Here is a 16726-nt window from a genome sequence, read left to right as displayed (position 1 = left end):
ATCAGGCATGAAGAAGCATTGACTTCTCAAAAAAGGACTGGGTCATGTAAACCAGGGCTCCAGATGCAAAAGATACAGGTATGACTGAATAGTTCTTTCTGTGTTAATCAAAGGTTGTTTCAACCTTGTTTATTTTCACGTCTGGTTCTGTTTTTCTACTATGATAAAACTGTTGGTCATGTACCGGGTATTCTGACCCGTTCGGTGCTAAACCGCCAAGCCAGTTTTTTCCTTTTCTACGGGAATAGAGCCGAAATATTACATAGATAACCATAAATGTGATGCATATATTGACATCAGGAAGCATAGAGCCACACACGGCATCTTATGCACGATGACATAGGCAAAATATGCAGTTGTTTCAAGCTAAACCTATTACAAGGCTTTAAAGAGCCCACAAAGATGGTTCTCACTCTTCCCTCGTCGGTTCACCTCCTTCTGTTAATTGAAAGCTGGGATTGGACCAGTCAAAGCCGTTCACGGCAATGAACTCTGCTTCATCATCAATCAGGCTAGCCGGATCAACTTCTGGAGCAAATGTATGTTGACGAACTGGCGGGATAAGATCTGTCACCTTGTAAGAGGGAGTCGCCATCTTCTTATTCTCCAAATCAAAACTCGGCTGATATTTGTCAATGTTGGTCTCATCTCCAAGAACAGTAGCCTGAGGTCGAACTCCCCTCACGCAAGCAACGAAGTCATCCTGCTCAAATAGAGACCCGTCTTCCTTCACGGTAGGGTACCCCCTGGATACATCCGCCGGGTCTAGATCTGGCACCCAGGCTTTGGAGCGGCTCAGGGAAGTCAAGGCTCCAGCTCTGGCACAGGATCGTTTGACTTCTTGAAACCTAGCAGGTAAGATTGACAATTTTTTCAAGACATCGCTGAGCCGATTGGGTCCTTGGTTGGTAGGAGAGATAGCAGCAAGTGCTCGTTGGGCGCCAGTGTACAACTGTTCCACTAAGGTGTAGACCGCCTTTAGTTTGGTCACATTATCTTGGCTCAGATTTTTGCTTTGCGGACCTGCACATGTTTTTTAAACAAGGGGTCAGTAGGCGGGTTATATCCCGGGTCAAAGGAAGGTACAAAAGATCAGTACAGATGGCTTACCAAAGATGGCGGAAACCATTTGAGAAACCCGATTCTTTAAGCCGGTGAGCTCCGTGGTAACCTCCTCAAGAGCCGTTTCAGCTTTTTCAGCGGGTTGTATAAGCAGCGTCTTCTCTTTGGCCCAAGATTTCTTTTTGGCAATCAAGTTGGTTTTCAATTTTTCCGTCTCGGAAAGACTCAATTGAAGTTTAGAATCAGCAGATGTTGGATTTCGGGTTCCGGCAGACCCTTGAGGTTCGAACACTGGGGTGCACGCGGAGATTTCGCCTCCTACCTACCTGCACTCCTCCGCCTTGCTAGGATCTAAACTAAGGAAAGAACAACACAAGAGACACCGGGTTTATACTGGTTCGGGCCACCGTTGTGGTTTAATACCCTACTCCAGTGTGTGGTGTGGTGGATTGCCTCTTGGGCTGATGATGATGAACAATACAAGGAAGAACAGCCTCGCGAGGGTCTGTTCTTGGCTGGGGCGATGAACTGCTGGGAGGAGTTCAGTCACCTTTCTCTCTCTCTCTTTCTGATCGAAACCTCTCTCTAAAGAGCCTCCTTCTTCGAACCCCTCAGCTCTCTCCTCTCTTTTCTCCTCCCTCTCTCTTGCGAGTGGCTGGCCCTATTTATACAGGCCCTGGTCCTCTTCCCAAATATCGAGCGGGAAGGGAGCCAACAATGGCAGGCTAATTTGAAGGGGGACAGCTAGTATCAGCTATCCTGACAAAAGTAGTCTTCGCCTGCGCAAAGCTCTGGTGATGACGCCGTCTTGGGCTCCACGGTGACCTCCGTCTCGTAGTCCTCCTGGTCTTGGTCTCGTTGCACCGAAATGGCAACCTTTGCCTGATGCCTTGGTACTCCGCGGCTGCGCTTGCCCCCTTTACACCAGAGAGGAAAGGAGGACACTGCGCGGGCTGGCACCCGCCTGGCGCCCTTGGTCGTCATGGCTTGCGTCACGGGCACCTCGTGAGGTACCCCGCCTTGGTCTCTCCGCCTCCTCGTGAGCCAGCCTGACGAGGCCGTGCCTGAGGAAGCTCCGCGTCGTCCGCCCCGCGAGGCTTGGCCCCTCGCGAGGGTCTTGGGTTTGTGTTGGTGAAGATGGGCCGTGCTGGGCCCCCCTTTGAGCCACGCCGCAGGCCGCAGGCAGGCAAGTCTGGGGACCCCCGTTCCCAGAACACCGACAGTAGCCCCCGGGCCCAAGGCGTGCCCGGACTTGGCCGTGCAGGGAGGCGGAAGGGCAAGAGTGAAGCGCCGCGGGCCCTAACAGCCTGCGGCCTTGGGCGCCGCGTGGCGGTTGATTGGACGTGGGCGCCTTAGCAACCGCGCGAGTTGATAAAGGAGCGGCATCCACCTAGGCTTTGCTTCTTGCTTTCCCCGGTTGCTGCTCAAATCCCCTTTCTTGCGTCTCTCCTTCCTTCCTCCAAAATTTCCAGATCCACTCCGACCGTGTGACCTAGGAAGCCATGGCACCTTGTCAGCCCCCGGCCGTAGCTTGGTACTCGTCTGCCCTGGACCCGCCGAACGTGTCAGAGGCGAGCCTTGCCCCGTTGCGCCGGATGGCGACGGCGCAGGGCATCAACGGGGCGAAGGTGTTTAAAGCCGGCTCCACCACCCCTGAGGGTCAAGGGAGCACCTTCTATCTGCTCTTCATAAGTGCCATTGTTGCTGGCCTGGTGCCTCCCTTCTCTGAGTTCTTCTTCTCTGTCCTCCGCCACTATAAGCTGCAAGCCCTGCATCTCCACCCCAACTCCGTCCTTCTCCTGGCAATCTTCGCCTATTACTGCGAGGCTCACGTAGGGGAGCAGCCCTCAGTGGCCTTGCTGCGCCACTACTTCTACCTCCGGACCTCTCGTGGTACTGCTTCCGCGTGCGCGAGCTTCGTCGCGTACGGTGGCGCCATTGCCATTTCGAACCCTGGGAAAAGGATTGAGGGCTTCAGGAGCAAGTGGGTCTTGGTGGATGCTGGGCGCATCCACCCTCGGCTGATCTTGCCCACGGAGCAGCCCACGAGCTCCAGCGATTGGGGTCGAGCGGAGCTCACGGACCCCCGCGCGAAGCTGATGTTGGAGAAGATGGACGTGGATCTGAGGCCGGCCAATATGGCGGCGGCGAAGCTGACCGGCGCGTCGCTGCTGAGGGAATTCCTGGAGCACCAGCTGGCTCCGCTTCGGCAGTACTCACTTCCGATGTGGAGGCCCCGTCCGAGCCCCGCAGCCCTAGCCGACGGAGATCTGGCTGCGGTCCTCCAATCTCTGGTCGGGGGCGATGTGGCCAGGTTGGCGGGCGCTCCTACGCCCTTGTTCCTCCGCGACGACTAGGAGCAGGTAGTGGAGTCCATGCCCATCTTCAACGGGGATGGGCCCGTGCCCGTGGAAACTCCCGAGGAACCGGTGGACGTGCCCTCCGACGACTCCAGCGAAGAGGAGGAAGGAGGGGAGCGGGGTAAAGGGCCTGACTCCAAGGCGACTGACGGAGAGTCGAGGGCTCCCCTCCCCCGGTGCAGGTCCCGCGTTCTCCGCCTCTCTCCGAGCGATGACGACGAGGATGACAACGAAGACGACGACAAGGACAACGACGAGCAGGACGGCAGGAGCTCGCCCCCGATCCCGAAGAAGGACAGGACCGGGCTGATCTCCCGCGGGTCTGCCCCGGCCCCGGGGCGGACCGCAGACGCACCTTCCGCCTCCAAGCTTCCCAAGGTTGACCCTTCCAGTCGGCTTCCAGGCTTCAAATTTGGCCGGAGGCCGCTTGAGCTCACTGGCGGCGACCCGTAAGCATTCGATTCTTGTCTTTATCTCTTACTCTGCTTCTGAGGTTTGACGTCCGCATCTCTTGGATAGGCTGGCGCCCGCAGCAAAGAAGCCGAAGGGAGCTCCCGAGGTTCCATCCGTGGAAGTGCTTCTGCCCGCGAAGGAGGGTGACCGCGACGCACAGGCTTCTCCTGCCCGGTCGTCCTCGCGAGGCCTGGCTGAGCCGGCTGGGGCGAGCTCAGCCCCCACGGCCCAAGTGGCTCCCGAGGTGCTCTTGCCTGCCGCCGCCACTACAGATGTCGGGGCGCGGCAGACTCCGCCTCGGGATGCTATGGCCGCACTGCCGCCTTCTCCTCCTACTCCATCGGCTGCTGTCTCTCTGACTCCTTCTGCCGTTCTGGATCGTGTTGTTGCTGAGCTGGACCGACTGCGTCAGGATCTTCTTGGTGCCGACCCCCGCTTGGTGGCCGGGCGCTTGGAGCTGGCTTCAGGATGGGTTCGCTCCGACGCTTCAATTCGGGCAGCGCTGGTCCAGGCCTCGACGGCATGCGACGAGGAGAAGCAGGCCATCCTTGAGGCGAAGGCTGCTCCTGACGCAGCCCTGGGGGAGGTGGTCGACGTCCGTGGACGTTGCAAGGCGCTGGAGGGCGAACTGCAAGATTTGCGGGACCAGCTCGCGAACGAGGTCCACCTTCGCCAAGAGCAGGAAGAAGGCATGAAGGCTCGCGAGGCGGCTCTCAAGGAGAGGGAGGTCAAGCTCAAGAAACGCCGCGACCGCCTAGGCGCGCTGGAGCAGGAGTTGGGGGCGAGGAAGGCCAAGCTGGACGACGAGGCCCTGGTTCTTGCCGAGGACCGCGTGGCCTTCACGGAGATGGAGGCGATGGCTCGCTCCTCACTGAGGACGCTTTACGACAGCGGCCTCGAGATCCCACTGGTTGGCGCCGAGGACGGCCCCGCCAAGCTGCTTCCCTTCCTGGTTCACGCTCTTGAAGATGTCGCCCTTAGCCTTGGCCCCACGGCCGAGGCCGAGGCGCGTGTCCTGTCTTCTGCAGCACTGACGCGGGTCCTCACCCACATCTACCTTCGCGATCCTGGTGTCGACCTCGACAGCCTGCTGGAGCCAGTGAGCGGCGAGCGTGCCGCTGCCGCTGCCGAGGCCGTGAAGGGTCATGCAGAGGCCCTGTTGGGGAAGTTCCGAGCCTTCAGCACCAAGCCGAAGCAAGGCGCTGCCGACCCCACCGCTCCGTGAGGCATACCCAATCCGCGCTGCTCCACCATCGACAAGTGACTCCGTCGCGGCTCCTGTCCTGCCTTTAATTCCTGCACATGTATCATGCCTCGGGGAGGCATTTAAAGTTGCGTTTGGCATTGAGATAACAGTGTGGACTGTAATATTTGCTTTTGAATTCCTTGAAATTTGCGCCTTTCCTTCCTACTTGCTTATGTTCTACGCCGGCAGAGCCCGGCCCCGCGCATGCCTCACCCAGCGTTGGTCCCGACCGGAAACCAGGACGGGGCCAAGGAGTGAGGGGCCACGTGACAAGTTAGGCTCCTGAGTCGCGATGCTCAGGAGTCCCCCTTGGCGCATGAACAGCAAGTAGGGAGGTGTGATGAGGGTGGATCTACCGTTCTATGTCTGCAGAGCCCGGCCGCGCGCGTGCCTCACCCAGCGTTGGTCCCGGCCGGAAACCAGGACGGGGCCACGGAGTGAGGGGCTACGTGACCAGTTAGGCTCCTGAGCCGTGATGCTCAGGAGTCCCCCTTGGCGCACGAACAGCAAGTAGGGAGGTGTGATGCGGGTGGATCTACCGTTCTACGTCTGCAGAGCCCGGCCGCGCGCATGCCTCACCCAGCGTTGGTCCCGACCGGAAACCAGGACGGGGCCACGGAGTGAGGGGCTACGTGACCAGTTAGGCTCCTGAGTCGCGATGCTCAGGAGTCCCCCTTGACGCTCAAACGGCCTTCGTACCTTGGCTCCGCTCGGGAAGAGACGCGCGACGAACCAGGCCCGGGGGGACCTGGCTGGGCGGCGTGCGTCTGGGTGTGACCCAGGCGCAGCCCCCGTGCCCAGCCCCCTCGCGTGGCACTTCCGAGGGGAGGCGTTACGATGAGGCTAGACACTGAGCTCTGGGCTCCCTGAGGTTGGTGCGGCCCGGGGGCCACCGTCAGTTGTTTATCACCAGCGCGGAGCATAGCGCTACCATATGTGTACGGGCATAACCGCTCCTCGACAGTGTCGTCAGCCAGCGCGGAGCATGGTGCTTCCACTGGTACGTGGGAGGGGGGGGCCCTTCGAGAGGAGCCCCCGGGGTGTGTACAGCCCCGCCCTGACACGTGGCTGGCACGGTAGGGCCTGGCGAGGTGTATCTGGGCACCCGTGAGCCAGCGCGGGACTCACGGGGCCCTACCTCTAGGCGGGCTGCGCCTGGCACTGGGCCTTATCTTGTGATGTGTCCCTGCAAATTTGGTTAGATGTCGGCACTCTACGTCCTCGAGTCCCGGCCCTCGAGCTGGTCTCAGCCGTCGCTGGTATGCCAGGTCGCGATGCCATGGACAAGGCCAGAGGGTGAGGGCTGGAGAGCCAGTAAGAGCCCTAAGTCGCGATGCTCAGGTACCCCCCCCCTGTAACGTGCAAGTGGTCGGCATGGAGAAGAAGAGGTGCCGTAGACCGGCATCAAATAATCAAGCATGGTGGGTCTAACGCATAATCGGAAATAAACGCAAATGGGATACATGCCGCTGGGCCTGGCCCGAGCGGCTTGGGGATCATGCAGCCCGAGGGGCGCCCCCAACAAGGTAAGCTAACAACATGGAATAAAAAAGGGATACATGCCGCAGGGACGGACCCACGCGGCCTGGGAATAATGCAGCCCTGGGGGGCGCTCCCAGCTGGAAATAAAACTCGAAAGATGTCACCTGATGATGTTGAGGACGAAGGAGCATTGGTGTAGCAGGCTCGGTGAGATGCGGGAGCCGACCCTCACGAGCCCCCAGGCCCAGGGGCCTCGGGAGGCTCCGGAGGCGCTGGCGGCTCCTCGCGGGCCATCTCCATCCCTGCCAGGGCTGCGGAACGCCTGGCCTCTCGTGCCTCCGTGATGCCCCTCATGAGGCGCTGGTACGTGTCAGCCGCGTTTGGCAAGCCGTAAGGCATGCGAACGTAGCTGTGGGGTGGGCCTCCGCAGCGCCCCACCCGCGAGGGCCAGAGGCGCTCCAGAGAGGCGACTCGGTTGAGCCCTGGTATGTCGATGCAGACGCGCAAACCACCATCCTCCCCTGGATGGGGAGCCACTGCTGGTAGGCGGCGGAAGCTTTTCATGACTCTTGACTCCTGTAGCTCCTGAATGGCCTTGCTGACGAACTCCTGAGGGTCTGGATCTCCTTGCCTTGCTCCTTCTTGAGGGAAACGTGCTTCGAAACACGCCTCCATGTGGTGCCCAAGCGCCTCCCTCGTGACCCTAACTAGGTCGGTGGCCCTCCAGGGGAGAGCCCCCGAGCCCTGCCTGAGGAGGGCGCTGGGCGCGCTTTCCTATGCGATGGAAGGAGGTTCCCTCTGGGCAGGCGCGGGCCTAGAGGGGCCTGCCTCCTGAGTGGTCGGGCCAGACGATGTCTTCTTCTTCTTAGGGGCGGTCTCGGGAGGTCTCCTGCTTCCACGATCCGGGTCTTCCAGTGACGCGGCCTGAAAGGCTCGTTCCAGGGAACACACCGCGTCCTTCTCTTCACAGGGCACCGTGATGACTCCGCCGCTTCCTGGCATCTTGAGGACGTTGTAGCCGTGGTGAGTTACGACCATGAACTTGGCCAGCGCTGGGTACCCAAGGATGGCGTTGTACGGCAGGCGAATGTGAGCGACGTCGAAGTCGATGAGCTCGGTGCGGTAGTTGTCGCATGCCCCGAAGGTGACAGGGAGGCGGACCTGCCCAATCGGGACCGTGGAGCCGTCGGTGATACCGGAGAAAGGCTTGGTTGGCTGAAGCTGGCTGTAGGGCACTTGGAGGTTGTTGAATGTCTCCACGGACAGGACGATGAGCCCTGCCCCGCCATCGATGAGGGTCTTGGTGACCACCACGTTGCTGACGATCGGGGAGCAAAGCATCGGGAGAACTCCGGCTGTAGCCGCACACTTGACCTGATCTGCTGAGCTGAACGTGATGGCGCACGCCGACCACCTGAGAGGGCGCGTGGCTTCGAGCCTGGGGAGGACTGCGTTCACTTCGCGGGCGAACTGCTTGAAGATGCGCTGAGAGGCTGGGGCTTGCGCCCCGCCCAGGATGCAGGCGATCGCGCGCGGCTCCTGGAAGCCCCCAGCCCCCTCGTCCTGGTGGCGGTCCTCGTTTCTCCTTGGCTGCGGCGGCAGCGGTGGGAGGCCTGCGTTGCCTTGCGGGCGATCCTCGCGAGGCTGATCCCTCCAGCCTCCCTCACAAGGCGGGTCTTGCCAGCAATCCTCGCGAGGTTGATCGCGCCACCCTTGGCGCGGGCCACGGTCTTCCCAGCGTCCTGCGTTCCTTCCTCCTCCTCGACCGTAGCACCGGTCACTGCGGTCAGGGCGACGGCCGATCCGTCCTTCTCGCACGGCTCGGAGCTCTTGACATTCGTTGGTGTTGTGGGTGTGGAGGTCGTGGTACACACAGTACCGGCTGCCCTTGGAAGGTTCGGGCTGATCTCTGCCCCGCTTAGTGTCTTGTTCTGCCGCGAGCACGGCAGCCCCCTTGCGCTTCACATCCTTGGCCTTGGGCTTCTTCTCTTCTGGGTCTGCGCAGGCAGCTCGAGGAGGGAGAGACATCCCTCCTCGGCCCTGGCGCACTTGGTTGCCAGGTTGAACAGCTCCAAGGAAGTGCACAGGTCTTCATGCATCGCCAGCTCCTCCTTCATCTTGACGTCGCGCACGCCGTCGGAGAAGGCCGAGATGATGGCCTCCTCAGTCACCTTGGGAATCTTGAGGCACGCGTTGTTGAAGCGCTGGATGTACTTCTGCAAGGTCTCCCCGGGCTATTTCTTGATGCGGCGCATGTCACTCACAGCGGGTGGCCGGTCGCGAGTGCCTTGGAAGTTGGTGATGAAGCGGGTGCGCATCTCGTCCCAGGAGGAGATTGTGCCTGGAGCCAGGTTTAGGAGCCAGGTGCGGGCCCCGTCCTTGAGCGCCATGGGGAACCAGTTCGCCATGACCTTCTCGTCTCCGTTGGCAGCTTCGATGCCTAGCTCGTAGAGCTGGAGGAACTCCGCAGGATCAGCCGTGCCGTCATAGCGAGGAGGCAAGTCTGGCTTGAACTTGTCGGGCCACGCGACGCTGCGTAGCTCGGCGGTGAAGGCGCGGCAGCCTGCTGTGGCTACGGGAGGCCTTGGATGACGGGGAGCTTGGTCTAGCATGTTCCCACGCGCTGTAGCTGGGAGCAGCGCGGGGTCTTGACGCGCGGGAGCAGGAGCATGGTCGCGACGTGCTGGAGCAGGGAGCGCCCGGGCAGCTTCTTGCGGGTGAGGGACTTCTTGACAGCTCTGCTCTTGCCGTGCTGGCGCCTGACGGAGCGGGTTCCGCCCAGGGGCCACGCGCCTTGGAGCCATGGCGCCGTCCTGAGGAGGAGGCGGCCGGGGCGCCGACGGAGCTTCATCGCCCGCGCGGGGCGGGGTGCGGTGCAGCGGAACGGACGGCGCAGGAGAGCCCCCTGCGGCGCGGACGAGCTCGGCGACGCGATCGAGCCATTCTTCATAGACGTCGTCGATGGGACGGTAGCACAGGAGCTCGTTTGCCGCGATGAGTGCAGCCCGAGCCTCCATGGGCGCGCGGAGCGCGCGGGACGAAGATCCAGCTGGGGTGAGAGAGGGAGTTGCGGTGCGGCCGTCTTGCCGCACGGACGGATGCTGGGACGATGCTTGCTGCTCGTCCCCCGCCGGGCCAGTGGCGGCATTGACGGCAGGTGACGGGGAACGGCGAGGACGCCCGCCGACAGGGGCCGTCTGGGCGACGCGGGAAGCGAGTGCGGCCCGGTGCTCGGCGCGGGCCCGACGAGCGTCAGACATGGGCGTGATGGTCGGAGGAGAACGGGGTGGTGGAAGACGAATCCCGGCGCACCCCTACCTGGCATGCCAAATGTTGGATTTCCGGTTCCGGCAGACCATTGAGGTTCGAACACTGGGGTGCGCGTAGAGATTTCGCCTCCTACCTACCTGCACTCCTCCGCCTTGCTAGGATCTAAACTAAGGAAAGAACAACACAAGAGACACCGGGTTTATACTGGTTCGGGCCACCGTTGTGGTGTAATACCCTACTCCAGTGTGTGGTGTGGTGGATTGCCTCTTGGGCTGATGATGATGAACAATACAAGGAAGAACAGCCTCGCGAGGGTCTGTTCTTGGCTGGGGCGATGAACTGCTGGGAGGAGTTCAGTCACCTTTCTCTCTCTCTCTTTCTGATCGAAACCTCTCTCTAAAGAGCCTCCTCCTTCGAACCCCTCAGCTCTCTCCTCTCTTTTCTCCTCCCTCTCTCTTGCGAGTGGCTGACCCTATTTATACAGGCCCTGGTCCTCTTCCCAAATATCGAGCGGGAAGGGAGCCAACAATGGCGGGCTAATTTGAAGGGGGACAGCTAGTATCAGCTATCCTAACAAAAGTAGTCTTTGCCTGCGCAAAGCTCTGGTGATGACGCCGTCTTGGGCTCCACGGTGACCTCCGTCTCGTAGTCCTCCTGGTCTTGGTCTCGTTGCACCGAAATGGCAACCTTTGCCTGATGCCTTGGTACTCCGCGGCTGCGCTTGCCCCCTTTGCACCAAAGAGGAAAGGAGGACACTGCGCGGGCTGGCACCAGCCTGGCGCCCTTGGTCGTCATGGCTTGCGTCACAGGCACCTCGTGAGGTACCCCGCCTTGGTCTCTCCGCCTCCTCGTGAGCCAGCCTGACGAGGCCATGCCTGAGGAAGCTCCGCGTCGTCCGCCCCGCGAGGCTTGGCCCCTCGCGAGGGTCTTGGGTTTGTGTTGGTGAAGATGGGCCGCGCTGGGCCCCCCTTTGAGCCACGCCGCAGGCCGCAGGCAGGCAAGTCTGGGGACCCCCGTTCCCAGAACACCGACGGCAGACTTGATTTCTACCTCTTGATCCGCTAGCCGGGTCTTTGCATCAGTTAATTGAGAGCCCAATTCAGATAGGGCGTTCTACAAAACGTACACAGGTGTGTCAAGGCTTAGACTAAAAGTTATAAAGATTCAAGTCTCAAGTACTTTGCACTGCAATACTACTTGACACTTGGGGGCTAATGTCTGCCAAAACAATTTCTTATAACTCTTAATATTTCAAGTCCCAAGTACCTTACAAAGTAACAGCACTTGGCACTTTGGGGCTAATGCATGATATTCAGAAAGTTTCTCAAGATTAAGCCGGATTACAATATTTGTTGGGATTAGTAAAAGATAGCTATGAAGTTAAGTACCGGTTCATTTATGATAAATTGAACCGGCCCTTGGGGACTACAGGTGAAGTTTACACTATTTTATTGGACTTTTTGAAAAACTTAGAGAGAAGATATCAATCTATATCATAAAGTCTCCAGATCATTCAGGTTCATCATCTGAAGACTTGGGGGCTGGCGGAGTATAAGTAAACCGGAGAACATACCTCATATTTCAGCTGCAGTTGCTTGACCATCTCAATTTCTGACTCACGGATGGAGTGAACATGGCTGAGATAGCCGGACAATATGTCACTAGCGTTCAGATGAGTGTAGTGAGATATGTCAAAACGCACTTTCTGTCTTTCCAAGGCTTCTTGTTTAGCAGTGTGCCAAGCTAACACAGTAGGAGTCCCTGATTCAACAAAACGGCTACCAGTGACCAGAACGTCATGATCAGAAGATGATGGTTGGTTAGCTGGACTGGATGGTCTGGCAGTAGAGGGGTTAACTACGATCTCATCAGCTGACAGCTCAGGAGGATCCAATTGAGTATTGGCAGCCGGGTCTTTTGGTGCTTCAGTTCGAAGGGGAGAAGTTGGCATGGCCGGTTCAGGCACAAGGACTGACGGGTCTTCTGTCGGTTTAGTCACCTTGGCCTTCTTGGACTTGGCTTGGCCACTAAGAAAGATGTTATGAGACAGTCAGTACAAAGATGCAGTTTGAAAGACACGGAGGAAAGATGGTTTTTTCAATACCCAGGGGTAGTCTTGAAGGCCGGAAATTGAGTCTAAGATGAGTCGCCAGAAGAGCAGGACACCTCCTGCAAAGATAAAATAAAGTTAGTAATGTAAGGGAGAAGATCCATTCATGGAAAGTAAAATATGAAGATAAAAGAGACCTCATTCTGGCATTTTGAGGAGTTTGTTGAAGAACGGAAGGCGGTTCATCGTCGTTCCGGGCCTGACGGCGGCTCTCATGTTGCTACTTTTTCAAAAGAAAATGAGGGTCCAAATAAGCCAAAGGGTGTGAAAACCTTACTTTCCGGGTTACCAGTCGAACTTTCTGTCTTGGCAAATGGGCTGAGCCGGAGGAAATAGTTACCTCTTCTTCTACGGCCTAACTGGCCCCCGTGTCATCCTGGCAATAGTCAGTGTTAATAAGATTATTAAAAAAACTGGCCAAGGGAGTCAAGGGCTACCTCCAACTCAGAATCATCGTCAAGCTTCAACAGGTCCTCAGCAGTGCTCTTTTTCTTTTTGGACCTCCGGGTCGTCTTCTTGGTGGCTATGGTGGCGGCTCTGGCCTTCTTGGCAGCTTCATGATCATACTTGGCTTTCCAGAAGTCAGATTTGGCCTGTAAACAAGTAAAACAAGATGGAGGGTCAGGCAAGCATTTAAAACTGCTGAGGAAAATACGAAGAGAAAAAGGTCAGGGGTTTCTTACCTCCGGCGCCGGGTTAAGTTTGCAGAAAGGGTTTAACCCGACTTTATTGCAGTCTTCATATTTGCCATTCACCAGAAGGGTCGAAATTGAAACAATATCTTCTTCAGTTAGTTGAACAGAGTTGTGATGAAGAGAGTCATCTGGGCCTCCACCATATTCATACATCAATTTGGATCGGCGGCTTAGAGGGATGACCCGCCACGAGACCCAGCAACGAGTCAAATCAACTCCGGTTAAGCCGTTCCCCAGTAAGGCGTTAATCCTTTTAATTGATGGAATAAGCTTTTTGCGTTCGGCGGCAGTAAGCTTGTCAGGGAGCGCAAACTTGGAATCTAGACAATCCGCGCGATAACCCGGCAGTGGTTTCTCATTGGCTGGTGAAGTGTCTTGACAGTAGAACCAGGTCAGATTCCAGTCTTTGGGATGACTCGGCAAGACTATTAGAGGGAAAAAAGTGCCCTGTCGGCGCTAAATTGAGATGCCTCCAAGTTCCAAGCTAGGTCCATTGGTACACTCATTCTGGCGGTTCAGATAAAAATACTCTTTAAAGAGTTCCACAGTCGGTTCTTCTTGAAGGTACACCTCACAGAGAACTTGGAAATTGCAGATATTGGATATGGAATTGGGCCCGAGATCTTTAGGGTGGAGTTTGAAAAAATGGAGAACATCTCTGAAGAACTTTGAGCCGGGTGGTGAAAAGCCCCGATTCATGTGGTCAGAGAAGACAATAACTTCACCGTCTTTTGGGTTAGGTCGTTCCTTGTCCGGGTCAGGTGCACGGTAAGACATAACATTCTTCCCTGGAAAAAAACCTATGGTGAAGAATTCCTTCAGGTTGTCTTCAGTTACTATGGAAGGGACCCAGTTGCAGATGGTCGGTGCTTTTGACGGCATGATGATCAAAAGACGAACTGAAAAGAAAAGTAATGCGCCGGTTCAATTCAATGGTGAAATTAACAATTAAATGATGATGGTGCAAATAGGTAATGGCGGCTTAAGTAAGGGCTAATGTCATATAAGGGAAAAGTAAGATGGCGTCATAAGCCGCCATGACTACAGACATTTTAAGGAAACCAGAAACAGAATTGGCTAAATGTTGAGGCAAACAAGTTTCCTAAATTCTTGATATTATTCTGAATCAAGTGGTCGTTCAAAATGGAAAATATTATAGACCTAAAAGTCTGGCACAGATGAGTTTGTGAGCTCTAATGAAGCCTTTTTTACCAGAAGAAGGAATCTACTAGTATCAAGGATGGGCGCAAAACAACTACCGTACGAGTATATGTTTCTTTTTGGATCAAGAAGAAGCTGCAGTGGAAGAACTACAAGGAAACCGTGACGAACTGTGAAGAACATGCAGGAAACTTAGAAACCCTAATGCGGATCTGAGGAGCAGGAAGGTGAAAACTTACAACCACGGATCTTCTACGGAGGTTGCCACTGTTCTCTGGACCGATTCAGGTTGATGCAGCAGCCAAGGTTGACGGAGACGAGGAGCTCTGCGACGGCGGCGGGGCTCGAGCGGCGGTAGGGTTGCGATAGGAAGAAGACGGAGAGAGAGAAGAATGAGAAAGACTGGGGCGTGCCTATTTATAAGGGGATAAGTGAACAGGCGGGCGCAAAATCAAGGAAGACCCAAATAATGACTATCCAACTAAACGGACGCCTCGATTCTCGGAAGACATTAAAAGATGAAGATCTGTTGAGGATGACGTCATAACAGTCTTATGTTTTCAGAAGATGATGTCACGGCGAGTTACATAATTTTTACAGAGAGAGGAAGATGGATTTCCTCTAAGTATTGAAGATTGACAAAGAACAAAGTTCAAAGTCAACCTAGGGCCTAATGTTGGGAATATAGCTACCAGGTAAGACCCGCCCAAGAGGGGCCGGGTCAGCCCCGATGGTGGGTTACAAAAGAATCCCAGTAACATTCAAGGCGATAGTTTATTAAGACTTATAGAAGGCCTAAGCCCAGAGGCGGCTTAAGGCCCAATATTGTAAACCGCCGTATGTAAGGAAAGACTTGTAAAGAAAGGCATGTAAAAGAAATCACCAAGCTGGACATGTTTTATGAGCCGTCCGGGACTATGTAGGACGCCAGGCGTCAACCCGTGTATATAAGGGGACGACCCGGCGGCGGTTTAGGGCAAGAGACAACAATTCGAAGCCAGGACAAGCATATTCGCTCCCTGGTCTTCGAAACCCCAGCAATTCCAAACACAACTAGACGTAGGCTTTTACCTTCATCATAAGGGGCCAAACTAGTATAAACTTCTCGTGTCCTTTGTCCCGATTAACCCCTTTAAGCTTCCTAGTTGCGATGGCCCTACGACTAAGTCCTTTCGCTAGGACATCTGTCATGACAATTTCACGACATTTTTGCTCTTGTTTGCATAAATAAGCTTAAACAGCACCCAGGTTTTCAGCCAACATTATAACTAACCATGCCCACAATAACTCTTAAAGATTATATTAACGCATATCAATGACATAATCAGCTAGCGAGCAATAATAAGGTATTCAAACGGCAACACATTGTTAAAACAACCATGATATAATATGACAATAGTGGTATCTCACTAGCCCTTTCTGAGACTGCAAAACATAAATGCAGAGCACCTTCATAGTTCCAGCAGCGACTAAAGATTGTAATTCATGGTAGAAAAGATCCAGTCATGATGCACCCAACATTAGCTACACACACTGCATAAGTCATGACAGCAGTGCTCTCAGGTTCTAGCGCTTGTTTTAGAAGGTGATGACACAACATAAAAGTAAATAGATAGTCCCTTCGCAGAGGGAAGCGGTGATTTGCAGAGGTGCCAAAGCTCAAGTTTTTAAAATAGAGGTAAATAATATTTTGAGACATGCACCCTTCTCATTTACTTGACGACCATCAGTTATCAATATCTTCCATGCTAAGCACGCTAGTGGCGGTTCCCAAGCGGTAAAAGTAAAGGTTTTGACTCCATTGGGAGTTTTTGTTCGATTATTTGTAAGCTTTTTCTGTTTGCAGTTTGGGACTGGTCGTCCCTAGTACCACCCTTTTCTCGTGCGATGGAGAGTGAATAAACACTTGACCTGAGAATAACCCGCTTAGCATGGAAGATACCGACCACCTCCTGTCGTTCCATGAACGATCTAGGCACACAAAAAGGATATATTTTTAGAAGTTTTTAGAGGTGGCACATGCAAATTTACTTAGGACGGCAGGGTAATACCGCATATAGGTAGGTATGGTGGACTCATCTGGAATAACTTTGGCTTCAAGGTTTTTGATGCACAAGCAGAATTCCCACTTAGTACAGGCGAAGGCTAGCAATTAGATTGAGAAGCGGCCAGCTAGAGAGCAACAACGGTCATGAACATGCATTATGCATAAGTAACATTGGACACTAGCATGAGTAGGATACGAACACCATGAACATAAATATCATAGAGGCTATGTTGGTTTTGATTCAACTACATGCATGAACATGTGCCAAGTCAAGCCACTCGAACATTCAGAGGAGGATACCATATCATCATACTACATCACAATCATTTTAACGCAATATTGATATCCAAGATAAATCATTATCCACTAATAGCTACATATGCATGGCATGAGAAACTATAATCTCTAATTGTCATTGCAAACATGTTTAATCATAATGGGCTAAATCATGGATACTAGGTTAAACATATTTACACAAACAGAACAAGTCGAGTTCATACCCATTTCTCTCTGCCACGGCCAGTTCATTGAATATCGTCATTATTGCCTTTCACTTCACGACCGAACGATGTGAAAATAATAATAGTGCAAGAGTGTCGTGGACTAAGCTGGAATCTGCAAAACATTTTATTCAATAGGAGAAGACAAGGTAAAATGGGCTCTTTATTAGATCAACCGTTATTCATATGAGAGCCACTCAACATTTTCATCGTGGTCTTCTCCTCGGTAAGACTTGAATAAAAAGAAAAGAAATTCAGAGAAACACACTGAAATGTTTTTGGAGTTTTTGGTTTTCTTGAACAAGCAATTAAAAGGGAAAAGAAAAAACGAGAAAAACTA

This window comes from Triticum urartu, chromosome 1A (assembly GCF_056163025.1).
Source record: "Triticum urartu cultivar PI428250 chromosome 1A, HENAU_Tu73, whole genome shotgun sequence".
Taxonomy (NCBI): domain Eukaryota; kingdom Viridiplantae; phylum Streptophyta; class Magnoliopsida; order Poales; family Poaceae; genus Triticum; species Triticum urartu.
Note: the sequence above shows the minus strand (reverse complement) of the source record.